Source organism: Triticum aestivum, chromosome 7A (assembly GCF_018294505.1).
Source record: "Triticum aestivum cultivar Chinese Spring chromosome 7A, IWGSC CS RefSeq v2.1, whole genome shotgun sequence".
Classification (NCBI taxonomy): domain Eukaryota; kingdom Viridiplantae; phylum Streptophyta; class Magnoliopsida; order Poales; family Poaceae; genus Triticum; species Triticum aestivum.
Genome location: NC_057812.1, coordinates 105,047,853 through 105,060,113, shown reverse-complemented (window position 1 = coordinate 105,060,113; position 12,261 = coordinate 105,047,853). Strand labels below are relative to the sequence as shown.

At 41.6% G+C, this 12,261-nt stretch overlaps 2 long non-coding RNA genes across 2 annotated transcripts; one reads left to right on the top strand and one right to left on the bottom strand.

The window, feature by feature from the left end:
• Positions 1–1,090: 1,090 nt before the first annotated feature.
• On the top strand, positions 1,091–2,075 carry LOC123146846 (uncharacterized). Its single transcript, XR_006472933.1, has 3 exons — positions 1,091–1,232; positions 1,613–1,642; positions 1,738–2,075. It is a non-coding gene; the product is annotated as an uncharacterized lncRNA (long non-coding RNA).
• Positions 2,076–3,974: 1,899 nt separating this feature from the next.
• On the bottom strand, positions 3,975–6,622 carry LOC123151140 (uncharacterized). Its single transcript, XR_006475515.1, has 3 exons — positions 5,506–6,622; positions 5,311–5,409; positions 3,975–4,772 (listed from the first exon to the last, which is right to left on the bottom strand). It is a non-coding gene; the product is annotated as an uncharacterized lncRNA (long non-coding RNA).
• Positions 6,623–12,261: the final 5,639 nt, after the last annotated feature.

Sequence of the window (12,261 nt, the reverse complement as noted above, 5' to 3'; positions counted from 1 at the left end):
ACTCCTCTCTCTCTCTCTCTCTCTCTCTCTCTCTCTCTCTCTCTCTCTCTTGGAGCCGTCGTCGCTCCCCATCCACCCGGCCCGGCGTGCATCGGATCGATCTTGTCCCCTCTCCTTGCAACGTGGAAGATGGAAGGGGCGGCCAGTCGGCCACAAATCTGATGGCGGCGTGGTCATCTACCTCCTCCCCTCTCCCCACGTTGGTCCAGCCTGTCTTCTCTACCAGATCTGGCGGCCGCGTCGGCGAAACTGCTGGCAGTGACACGATTCTCGGGTGTGGCGATAGGAAACATCGACCGGTCGTCTTCGAGGCCGCCTACCACGGCGATCCCGCAGTCCAGCCTCCCCGCCTCCAAGATGTGGCCTGCACGAGGCCATCTTCTTCTTTCCTCGGTGGCGTCCGTCCAATGAAGAGCTACACCGCCATGGCACCACATGACTTGTGTTGTACCCTCGCCCCGCGGCCCTTCTATGCTGGGAGGAGGCAGCGTTTGTCCGTAGCACCCCATGTCCCACATCATCATTCCTTTCTTACTTAGTGTCATACAAGTGATGCAATCATGATTTGCTGGCCTTTTAACATATCCCTGATGGAGTGAAGTGGAAGGGACAGACGGATTGGAAATACAATGAGGTAATATTTCTGTACAAGATAATTGCTTGAGTTTTTTTTCCTCTTCTCTAATCAAGTCGATTGCTGTGTTAGAAGGTATGTAGATGGTTACAGGTGCAGCTACATCTGAAGATTTCATTCTTAAACGTCAAATAAAGCAACCAAATATTTTATTTGTTCCCTAATGATCATATTTGGTGTTATTTCTTTAGGATGGTGCATGGAGAACATGCTCTGTTGCCATCTTCATCCGCGAGTTGGCTCCCAAATCTAAAAGGCGCGTCTGACGAAACAGGAGTGTAACAGGGCACGGCTGCTGAACCAGGACAACCACATATGAGTTTTTGATTTCTTATTTGTTCGTCAGTGAGTCTACAGCATAGGATTACATCATACATCATTCTTCCCATCATTTATGTTCTGCAAATGAGATATGCAATTTTTTCTTGGTATCTTCGATAATCACAGTCTGGTTCTTGAAGTGCGAAAATTAAACTGATCTAAGTTATTTTCTTTTTCAGGACGTGGTCACAAATAATGAGTTTGAGACAAACCTTGTGTCATGTGTTATCGCACTCAGATATTGGAGCCTTGGAGAATGTAAAAGAAATGTTAAACGGTTAGATGTGGCCCCTCTAAACTTACTTGAATTGCTCAGCAAAGGTCCGCGATTAATGGTACCCATGTACATTCAGTAGGCCGAGTTGCCGAGTTGGTCTTGCTATATTGTATTCAGGCATAGTCTTGAAATTTCATCAAAAATAAGTTCAAGCATGATATTTAATATCAATTCTGGAAGAATGACCTGACACACCTGAACATAAGAAAACATAAGGTGGCTAAAAAATATATTGAACCAAATGTGCCTGACTGAATTTTATTTGGAAAAAGTACTGAATTTTATTTGGGAGTACAATAAGCAGTTATGTATAATCTTCTGTCTTGCAAACTGGAAATGAAAACTAATTATCATTTTTTGCTTTCTGACTTGCAATGCAGAATGTGAGAGCTTATACCCGCATAAAACAAGTAAGTGTTACAAAGTCTTTCAATGATGGTCTTGTATACCCTCATAATTACTGTCGTTGTAGTCGTCATGTATAAATAGCAAGATTCTTTTTCAGTTTTTTCTTGGGCGTCGATGAGCACAGGAGCTCGGAGGAGGCCACCATGGAGCTGACGTGACCTCGGCAAACAAAACATGTAAAGAATGAGAACGACGAGGCGAGCCAATACTACAGAGGAGCTGGACCATAGGGAGGTCTTAATTTTAAGTAGCAATCTTGGTTGCTAGCATATGTAAGATTTGAAGTATCTATCCACCTTTAAAATAGTAGTGTCTAAATACTAAATAATGATTATAGTGATTTATGACAATCAGGTACCGTTTGGTTTAGCATATAAGTGTCTAGATACTAAATATAAGTATCTATCCACACTTTGGTTTAGCAATCAGGTACCGTTTGTTGCAAAGGAACTATATTTATGAGGGACTTCCTGATGATTTAGTGATTTATGATTCCTACAAGTATATAGGAATATTTCAGCTCCATCATAGGAAAAATAATCTGAAATAGAGTTTCGGTTTGACTATCATGGTGTTTACAGTCTATTATTCATGCTTGCTTTGACACTTGTGTGTTAAATCAATGCTTATGTATCTTATTAATGTTGCTCAAAATATCATGTTTGTAAGATCTCCCGTAGCAACGCACGGGCAATTACCTAGTTTATTTATATTTTAATTCGGAGCACCTGATATTCTCACCAACTGAAGTACTAGCTGGATGATCAGGCCTTTGCCGGTCCTTGAATAGAGACATCCTGAAGAATGCGAGCCATCCGATCTTTCATTCAAACACTAAAAGAGCGAAGCCTATCGGAGCGAACGAACCATTATGCAGCAATTTAGTCCGTCTGACGAAGGATCACCTAGTTTTCTTCTTCCACGTGTCTTTTTTTTGGGTTAATTCTTCCAAATGTCTTAAAGGATGTAACTCTGATAATTTCGCAATAAAGTTGCCTTGAGGTTTTCCCTTCAAAAAAAAAAAACTAGGTCTTCAGCTCCGGAGGAACAGTAGTTCGGTTCTTCAGTTAGATTCAGACTAGTACAAATGCCCGTGCGTTGCACCGGGCGATAAAAATGATAGAACCTGCTTGATGGGTCATTTTTCGCCATTTTTAATATCTAATTCTAATAAATGTTGAACATGGAAATTTCTTTTTTTAATAAATTCATTAAAATGTAAACTCTATAAAATAATTTTTTTGAAAAGAATGTATTTTTGTAGTAAAGAAGTGATTTTTTGGGCGAATTTTTAAGTGTTTTTAAAAATTACGAACATATTTTTTTGAAGTATTTTTAAACTGTTTTTTGTGTTAACTTTTTGGGTATTTTTGTTTGGTAATTTTTACAGATAGTTGGTAGCTTGGTTGGGAAATTTATTTTTTTACTATCTGGGCTTGGCCCAAACAAAATAGTTAAGGTGCATGGAAGGACCCACGAACTTATCTTCGTACCGCTGCGACCCCTAAAAGAAGATCTTCTTACTATTGGGCCGTGAGGGCCCAACAATGTGTAATTGACCCTTTCTTTTGCTACATATCTAAAACTACCATCAGGGATGCAATTAAACTAATTGATAATTGAAGAAAGAGCAGAATATATGAAACTTCAAGAATTATTCCAGCATCATGTCCAAGAATAATAACCAAGTTCAAGCCACCATGTTCAGGTATATATGTAGTCATCAACATGAAATTCTTTGGTTCAATCCAAATGCCATGTGTACATGAGCTAAATATACTTATACCGGTCTAGCACAGAAAGAAGTACATGATCGGCAATGGCAAAACCCGATACAGTATAGACTTGTATACCAAGGGAAACTGGAACAAAATGGTTTACAAAATGTACAAGCTTTACTCTCCAGACTCTGCAGGCTATAAAAACAGAACACACTCAGGTGCCGGTTCTTCAAAATATAAAGTCGTAGCTGCATTTGTTCAGAACAAAGAATGAAGCATTCATAGCTTAGCCGCCCTCTGCTTCAGTTAAATAATACGTGCTAGCTTGCTTATGGATGTGCCCAGAAAATTCAGTGTGAACAACTCTGAACCTGACTCTGGCTAAAAGAACAAAATCATTGGCTTGATTTAACTTATTATGTGTTCTGCATTATGGACACCGTGACATCAGTAGCAACTTAGTGACATGTTTCAATTGGTAAATATAAGAAACTTAGTGACGACGCGTGTTATTTGAGGATGACAATTGTTCTCTCCCATACCCTTAATCAACTCATACACTCTGATATGTAAATTCAGGCCATATACATTCAGCTTCTACCACACAAAAATGAACCTAGAAAACCTAGCAAGTACTATTACTTTTCAAGGACCAAAAACTTGAAAGAGGAATAACATAGAAGAAACGAAGAACAAACCTCTAGTGGAAGCATTACATGCATTTGTGAGTCCAAGCATAATATCTGCAAGAAATTCAGAAAATACAACATGCCTCCAAAATTCAGAGATCTCATGACAGGTGGACTGATGCCCAATATATCTTTAGATAAAGAGGGGGGGTGAGATAAAGAATGTGCATGTTTCCCTAGGTAGTCTGATGATCCGAAGCAAATTATCCACAAGGAATAGAAAAAAAAATCAGTAGAACATCCAAGGACCAAATGGGCAAACAATAATATAATCTTGAAAAGAAATACCAACATTAGTAAATTTTACCACGAAACAATGGCAGTTCTCTGGCACTTCTTTCCTTGTACCCAAAATAATTCCAAAAATAACAAACAACAAATTACAAAACCAGAGAAGGTAATCTGGTGTACTTTAGTCGTCGTATAGTGCTTCTACTTAGCCTAATAGGGGTAGCGCCACTCAAAAAACCAGCAAATCAAATCAATCTTGCAAGCTTTTTCTTCACTGTAACTATTCCGCAAGACTGCTCAAATATAAGCTATTTAGTGGAGCACAACTATAGTACTGTGCGATATTTAGAAATCAGCTTGTGCGCTCAAGTGCAACTCAATTGCATACCAGTTTGGTGATGGCAACTAAATCTGAAATCCAAAAGCTTAAGTAACGTCAAAGTTGAGATATCGCTTCCTTGCAGCTATGTTTCCACTGACAAATCGACTTCCTGCTAATGGAGCAACCCAATGATTAGTGGTAACATAATTAAAATACTGCAGTGATACTTTCTTGTTGGTAAGAAACTTAATTTCAGTGCTAGAGATAAATTATTTGTTTCAGCATGCTAGAAATAAATTTTTTGTTTCGCCAAAATGACAGTATTTTTCTGTTCGGGAAACTTGATGTTTCGGCAAGATCCTAAAAACAGCAGCAACAAATATTTGCAGTAGAATTATCACATATCTCGGCCTCACCATCTCAAAGCGACACATAAGACAAACAAAAAGGAAATCCAAATCGCACTTGTTCCTACTATATATCTGCAGATCACAGACCATGGCTTCACAAGCTTCCGCCACTCTAGCACATATGCCCGTCCGAGGTTCAACTATCATTATTCTCTTGTGTACAATCAGGACAGAAGCAGCATAATTTTTCTGACACTTGAATTCAAAACAACTACTAAAACCAAATTCATGTTGCTATTTGGACGCACAAATACTCTGTATCAACTAATGCATTGTGCATGGAAAACGGGAAATTACCTCTTGTTACAACCAGGAGCTTCAGGATTTACTTTGCTTGTTAATTCCACCGACTACATTGGTGTAGCTCTCTTCCTTGCCGGGTCTATTCCTCAGCTGCTGCACAAGAATAAACAACAGTAAGCGATTTAGCCAATGTGAAGTCATCGTTTTACTTGCACCTATCTTAAATCGGAAGTGAAAAAGAAACTCAACTGTGCACATTAGCAGAAATCATCGTCAACAAAGCCATAATGTACTGCCATGGGAAACAACACCAAATAAAGCATCATCAGTTCATATATGTAAGAAAAAAATATGCTAGCAAGCAACAGTGCTGCTCCCGAAACTGTAACCGTCGAGTCCCGCGAGATACATAACCATCGACCATTGTTTCGTCGCTTTGCTGCACATCAGACATACACGCCTTTGCCCAAACATCAGGGAAAGGTTTGGGCGCTGTCATCCTTGAATCTAGGGACAACCAAAAATAACAGATCAATCTCCATGCCCAACATAATTTGCAAAATCAAGTGAGTATTTCCTCTCTCGATCTCCTGGCTCTGCTCAACTACGGGAGCCGGCAGAGCCAGACAGGGGAACTTGTGTGCGCAAACGTCAATTCCATAGCAGGTCATGAGCCGGCGAGCAGCGCCCCGAGGAAGTGGAGATGGATGTACCAGGGAGAGGCAGCAGTATCTTTGCGCACAGCAGCATGAGGCAGTGACGGAGATCCTGGGGGAGGCACGGAGGTGGCGAGGTCAGTCCTCGGCGGGTTCACGCACAATTGGGTGTCCACCGGCGGGCAGCGCGCTCCGCGCGCCGCCGGACCTTCACCATTGACCACGCCTCCGGCCATCTCTCCTTCCTCTCCCTTCCCTCTCTCTTTACTCCTGTCTCTCTCTCTTTCTCAAAATCTCCCTCCTCTTCTCCCACAGGTAGCAACCACTATGGATGGTGCTGCCCGAAGCTTTGCTAGCCTCCCATGGCGTGCCCCCACCTCCACTCCGGTCTCTCCTCGCCGGATCCGCCCCGCCGCACCCATTACCGTGCCCCTCGAGCTCCGGCCTCCTCCCATGGCGTGGCCCGCCTCGACTCCGGCCTCCTCCTCGCCGGATCCGCCCCCAGCCGCTCGAGCCACCGCGTTGACCCGATCCAGAAGCTGGGCTTGAGCGGCGGCGCGACGGCGGGTCGAGTTCCGGCGGATTCCGGCGGGGCGACGACGGGGCGGAGTTCGGCGGCGCGCGGCGGCGTTGCAGGGCGTGGCGGCGCTGGAGGTGGATGAGATTGGGGTTCATGGGTCGTTCGTGTGGCTAGGTTTTTTTTTTTTCCAGTGGGACCGCGGGTTGAATTCTCAAAACGGCAGGGTTCTTTTTGTAATAACGAAACGTTTTCTGAGATAGCAACTTAAAAAGGGACTGCGGGTTGAATTCTTATATATATATATATATATATATATATATATATAATATAAATATAAATATAAATAAATATAAATATATATAATATATAATATATATATAAAAATAGGGAAAGATATAGGGTCTGACACCGCCACCCCCGCCCGAGCTGCCGTCCGCCGCCGCCCGAGTCCTCTCCGACCTACACGGCGTCGTCCGACCCCGCCCACGTCCGCTCCCTTCCACAGCCTTCGTGCCTCGCCTCCAAGCTGTGGGTTCCCTCCCCTCCCCTCCTCTCCGACTGTGGTGTCCTCTCTGCTACCTCGAGAAGATGCACCCCGTCCCCGAATCGGCGAATCCAACTCCCGAAGCTGCTCTTGCCATGGATTCCCCAAGCATCAAGGTCTGCTCCCCCCGCCCTCTCCTCTGTCGGTTGCTATCTTGTTTTCTTCAGTCTGTTTTGCAGAGCAAAATTGAAGATAGAATTGATCCCACTGCAGGAGAAGATTCCGTTGTTGCCAGCAAAGATGAAGACAGAATTAGTGCGCTACCCAGTGAAATTCTTCTCCACATCCTAGAACGCCTTGATGTCCGCACGGCGATTTGGGCCGGCACTGTCGCAACACGGTGGAGGCACCTTCCTCATCAACAATCTCATCTGCTCATCAGTACCTCGGACGTCTGTAAGCCCGGTTACACGACAGATGAGATAATGAAGGCATACACGGACGCGACGAGGAGGTTGCTGTCTCCTCCGGCTTGCAAGTGCACTCGAACCATCAAAACATTGATGCTCAGGTGCTACATTATGGACCCTTACTTGTCCATAATTGGCCATACGGTTCAGGATGTCGTGAAGAACCGCGAACCTGAATACCTCGAGTTCGCAATGTGCCCAGATGTTGCTTCTCCAAGTGATGCCCAATTAGCCTTGTATGGACAGCGGTTTATGTCATTCTTTGGTGCATACCCTGGCGCCTTCGAATCGCTCACTAGACTAATCCTTGAGAACCTCACGTTTCAAGCCTCAGATGTCGCCAATCTTGTTAACACTTGCAGTAAACTTAAGATTCTTTGCTTGAGATTCTGCGTAATGCCCCAGGAATCTGTCCTTGAATTAGACGCCCCAAGCTCGGACCTCAGATCAATTGAACTTAGATTCTTTAGATGCTTACACGTTGAGCTAACCTGTCTTCCTAAACTGAGGGTACTGAGGTATGATGCTTGGTCTTGTGAAAACCCCCCAATGTCTTTTGGCTATGTTCCTCAGCTTCATCAACTCGCTTTTGGTTGTCCTGCCCAGTATTGGCAGAAGCCATTCGCACTGAGCCAATGTTTATCTAGTGACACAAACCTGGGGAATCTGGTTTTTAATTTTTACAATCAACGGGTAAGTTTCTACTACAATCCCCTCTACATCTAGTTATTATTCAAAAATAAATAAAAATGTGTTTCTTACTTCATGTTATAATATTCTCCATATTTATGTTCTTTTAACTGCAGATCTGGGTTGAGCCTGAAGGTCCACAACGGCTGACTCCTATATTCAGCAAACTGACACATGCACACCTTGGCGGTATATCTACTGAATGTGATTTGAATTGGACTATGTTTATACTTGAAGGCGCGCCTTCACTGCAGAATTTCCATGTAAGCCTGTCACCTCGGTTCTTCCAATCCACACTTTGGCCATACATACATGCTTCCACTTTCCAGATATGTAGCATTAAAATATAGGGTACCAGCATGCATGTGTAATATTAACCACTTATTACTATATTCTGCCAAATATAGTACATACAGTGATACAGGGCTCTCTGGGATGTATAGGGATGATGGTGCAATCCTAGAATACATGGCAGAGAAGTTGTTCTTATCAAGGTTGTTTATGTACTTCATAGGAAATGTGCGTAAAGACTATGGATGTTCTATTTTGTCTAACCTCATGTTAGATTCCCCCAAAATTCCTACGGAGTTTGTCTTAGTTTACTATGTTATTATAGGAATCCTAGAAATTCATTGCTTTGTTCCAAATGCTATATCGGTATTTCATTTCTTCAGATACCTCCAAGAACTCTGATTCCAGAAAGGTTCTAAAGTTTTTAGTAAGTGCACATTTACATTTATGTCTTAACTCATGCTGCTGCCATTGCGCTTCATTTTAAATGCTGATGCTGCTGAGGATGCCAATTTCTAATCTAATTTTAAAAAATTGGTTCATGAAGTTATATCGTCATTCATGTGAATTCAATAAGTCCGAGGACGATGCTGAGAAGACCAACTTGGTGTGGCAAGCATCCAATTTCAAGCACTTGAAATTGAAATTGTTTATGATGAAAGGGTTCGAGGAGGAATACAAGGTGATGAATTATATACGCCTCGTCATGGAACGAGCCGTGTGCTTGAAGAGAATTGAGTTGCCTGCTAAAATCCAATGCAATAAGTGCACTACCATATCTCCAAGATTTCCGGTGGATGAAGCCAGCAAGCACCGCATCAGGGAGCAACTCAGACATGGATTGTCCTCATCCGCACACATAATAATTGGATGATGGTACAGTCAATGAGTAATCCGCGAGGATAATGTTTGGATGATGACGGGCTTAGTCTGGTCGGTTGCGCCTATATATTGGATGATGTGTTAGAATTGCTGCTATACATTGCGCATTAGGCGCAAACAGTTATAACCTCTTCTGTTTTTTTTTATTGATAGCCAGGAAATGGTCAATGTGGTTCTTGATTCGTGTGTACTTTAAACTATATTCTTCAATTTAAGTGAATTATATGCAGTGTGCACTTGCTTTGATTGCCGGAGGCCAATGGCTTATATCATTCAGATGCAAGGCATTTGCAAAATGTGTCTGGTATAATAGCATGTCCGGACTCGATCCATCTCCTTGTCGATGGAGCTCCATTGACAGGCTTGGCCGTTACAGGCATCCCCCACATTTAATGGTGGCATTCTAGCATTTCATCAAAGCCACAGGCCCCCTTCCTGATGGGGAATTTGATTTTTAACCCAGGTTATTTATAGTTTGATATTTTTTTCCCCATCATACATTTGAACTTGGATCTTTTGCCCTTTTGTAATTAATATGTGATTTTTTTTCCTTTCCCTACGAGCATAAATAAATGGTCAAAAGAGATTCACCAGTTTTTTGGGTGGTGCGGGTTGGAAGATCAAAAATGGTTTCCAGAGGAATAGAAGGAGTTTAGAAGGCTCCGTGTTGTTCTGAAAATGTTTGAATTCGCCATTTGACAGAAAAATAGCGCGAGCTGAAAGTCCAAATTCTTCTTTTTTCATTCGGTTTTATTTTATTTTCTTCATCAGATTCCCTCGCCCCTATCCATAGCTAGCTCTTTGGTGATACTCCAATCCTTCAGGTCTCTCTTAACGGACTCCTCCCATGTCAAATACGGTCTACCCCGCCCTCTCTTGACATTCTCCGCACGATTTAGCCGTCCGCTATGCACTGGAGCTTCCGAAGGCCTGCGCTAAATATGCCCAAATCATCTCAGACGATGTTGGACAAGCTTCTCTTCAATTGGTGCTACCCCAACTCTATCTCGTATATCATCATTCTGTACTCAATCCTTCCTCGTGTGGCCACACATCCATCTCAACATACGCATCTCCGCCACACCTAACTGTTGAACATGTCGCCCTTTTATCGGCCAACACTCAGCGTCATACAACATTGCGGGTTGAACCATCGTCCTGTAGAACTTGCCTTTTAGTTTTGTGGCACTCTCTTGTCACGAAGAATGCCAGAAGCTTGGCGCCACTTCATCCATCCAATTTTAATAAGATGGTTCACATCTTTATCAATACCCCCATCCTCCTGCAGCATTGACCCCAAATACCGAAAGGTGTCCTTCTGGGGTACCACCTGGCCATCAAGGCTAACCTCCTCCTCCTCACACCTAGTAGTACTGAAACCGCACATCATATACTCGGTTTTAGTTCTCCAAATACATAATTAGTTTTTTAAACTGATGATATTTGTTTATGTCTACTTTTCCCACGCACACTGCACATTTTTTTGTATATTTTTTATATATCATGGAAATATTTTTTCTATATATATTTAAAGTATTTCAGCACATCATTAATATTTTGTTAAAAATATTGAAAACCTGTTTTTTATTTCTACCTTTTTCCATACACTTTGTAAATTTTATTTTTACACATTTAATATTTTTTTAGGAGGCATTTAATATTTTCTAAATGCATGATTAACATTTTTCAATGTTTGTTTATAAATTATTTTTTATAATTGATATATTCAAAATATTTCGAGATACAAGCAAAAGTAAAAAAATGCAAAAAAAACATGAAAAAATGGAAGAAAAATAAAAGCGTTGAAAGCATATTTCTGCGCTGGGCCGACCCAGTCGAGCGGCTGCCTCCTGACTCGAGACACCTTATTGTCTCACGTCGAGTGAGAGAGATAGGGGCCGCGCTCCATGGGCCAATCCAGGGCCACGCTTGATCAGACTTGACCATTTGGGTCGGCACAACCTAGTGCAGGATTAAACATGTCTGGCACGACACCACTTATGATGTGACACGTTTATTATATTGCTCGTGTAGTGCCTGACTTCGTGACTGTGTACCATGCAAAAGCTTTGTCTCGCCCGTAGTAATTCCTATTAGCAATGGGCGGACTAGTATCGGGCCATCCCATTTATAGAATCCTCGTTCGATCGATAATTTCGAACTGGTTTCTTCATTTTTTTTTTGTTTCGCTCTCTTTTGTTTTGGGGGATTTTTTTCGCCGACTTTGGTTTTCTTTTTCTTCTTCTTTTATGGTTCGGTTTTCTTTCTTTTTTCAACGGTTTTTTTGGTATTTCATAATTCTTCTTTATCCTCTGGTTTTATTCTGATTCTTTCTTTCTTTTCTTTGTTATTTTCTTTGCTTTTTTTGTTTATTTTGTTGATTCTCATCAGGTTTTGTTTTTTCAATGCATGTCTAGTTTTTTTCATACATGTTTCTCCATTTTTTGTATATATTTAAAACATTATTTATATCCACTTAACATTTTCGAAATACATGTTTAACATTCTTACAAAACATGTTTTGGATATATTTTTCATATACATGTTAAACACATTTTTCGAAAACATGTTGAAACATTTTTCAAATGATTAAAACATCATTTTTAACCAGGCCAACATTTTTGCACATTGTACAAACATTCTTTTAAATGTCATGAACACTTTTTTTTTAAACTTATGAGGATTTTTTTGAATGTGACGTACATTTTTTTAATATACAAAACTTTTTTTTTGCAACACGAAGCATTTTTATTGAATTACACTAACATTTTTTACGGGGCGGCACACGGGCACGTTTGGCCCGCGTGACAGGCTGCTTTTAGGCCTTATAGGCTGTTTTGGCTTGTTGGCCTGTCTTTTGGCCCATATACATTTAAAAACTCGAAAACAAGTAAACGGGCCGTGCCAGCACGCGTGCCCAGCCTCGCAGAGTACTCTTTGCCCCACGACGCAGAGATTGATTCATAGAATTTGCGTTATGTTGCTAAAAAAATAGAATTTCCGTTCTGGACT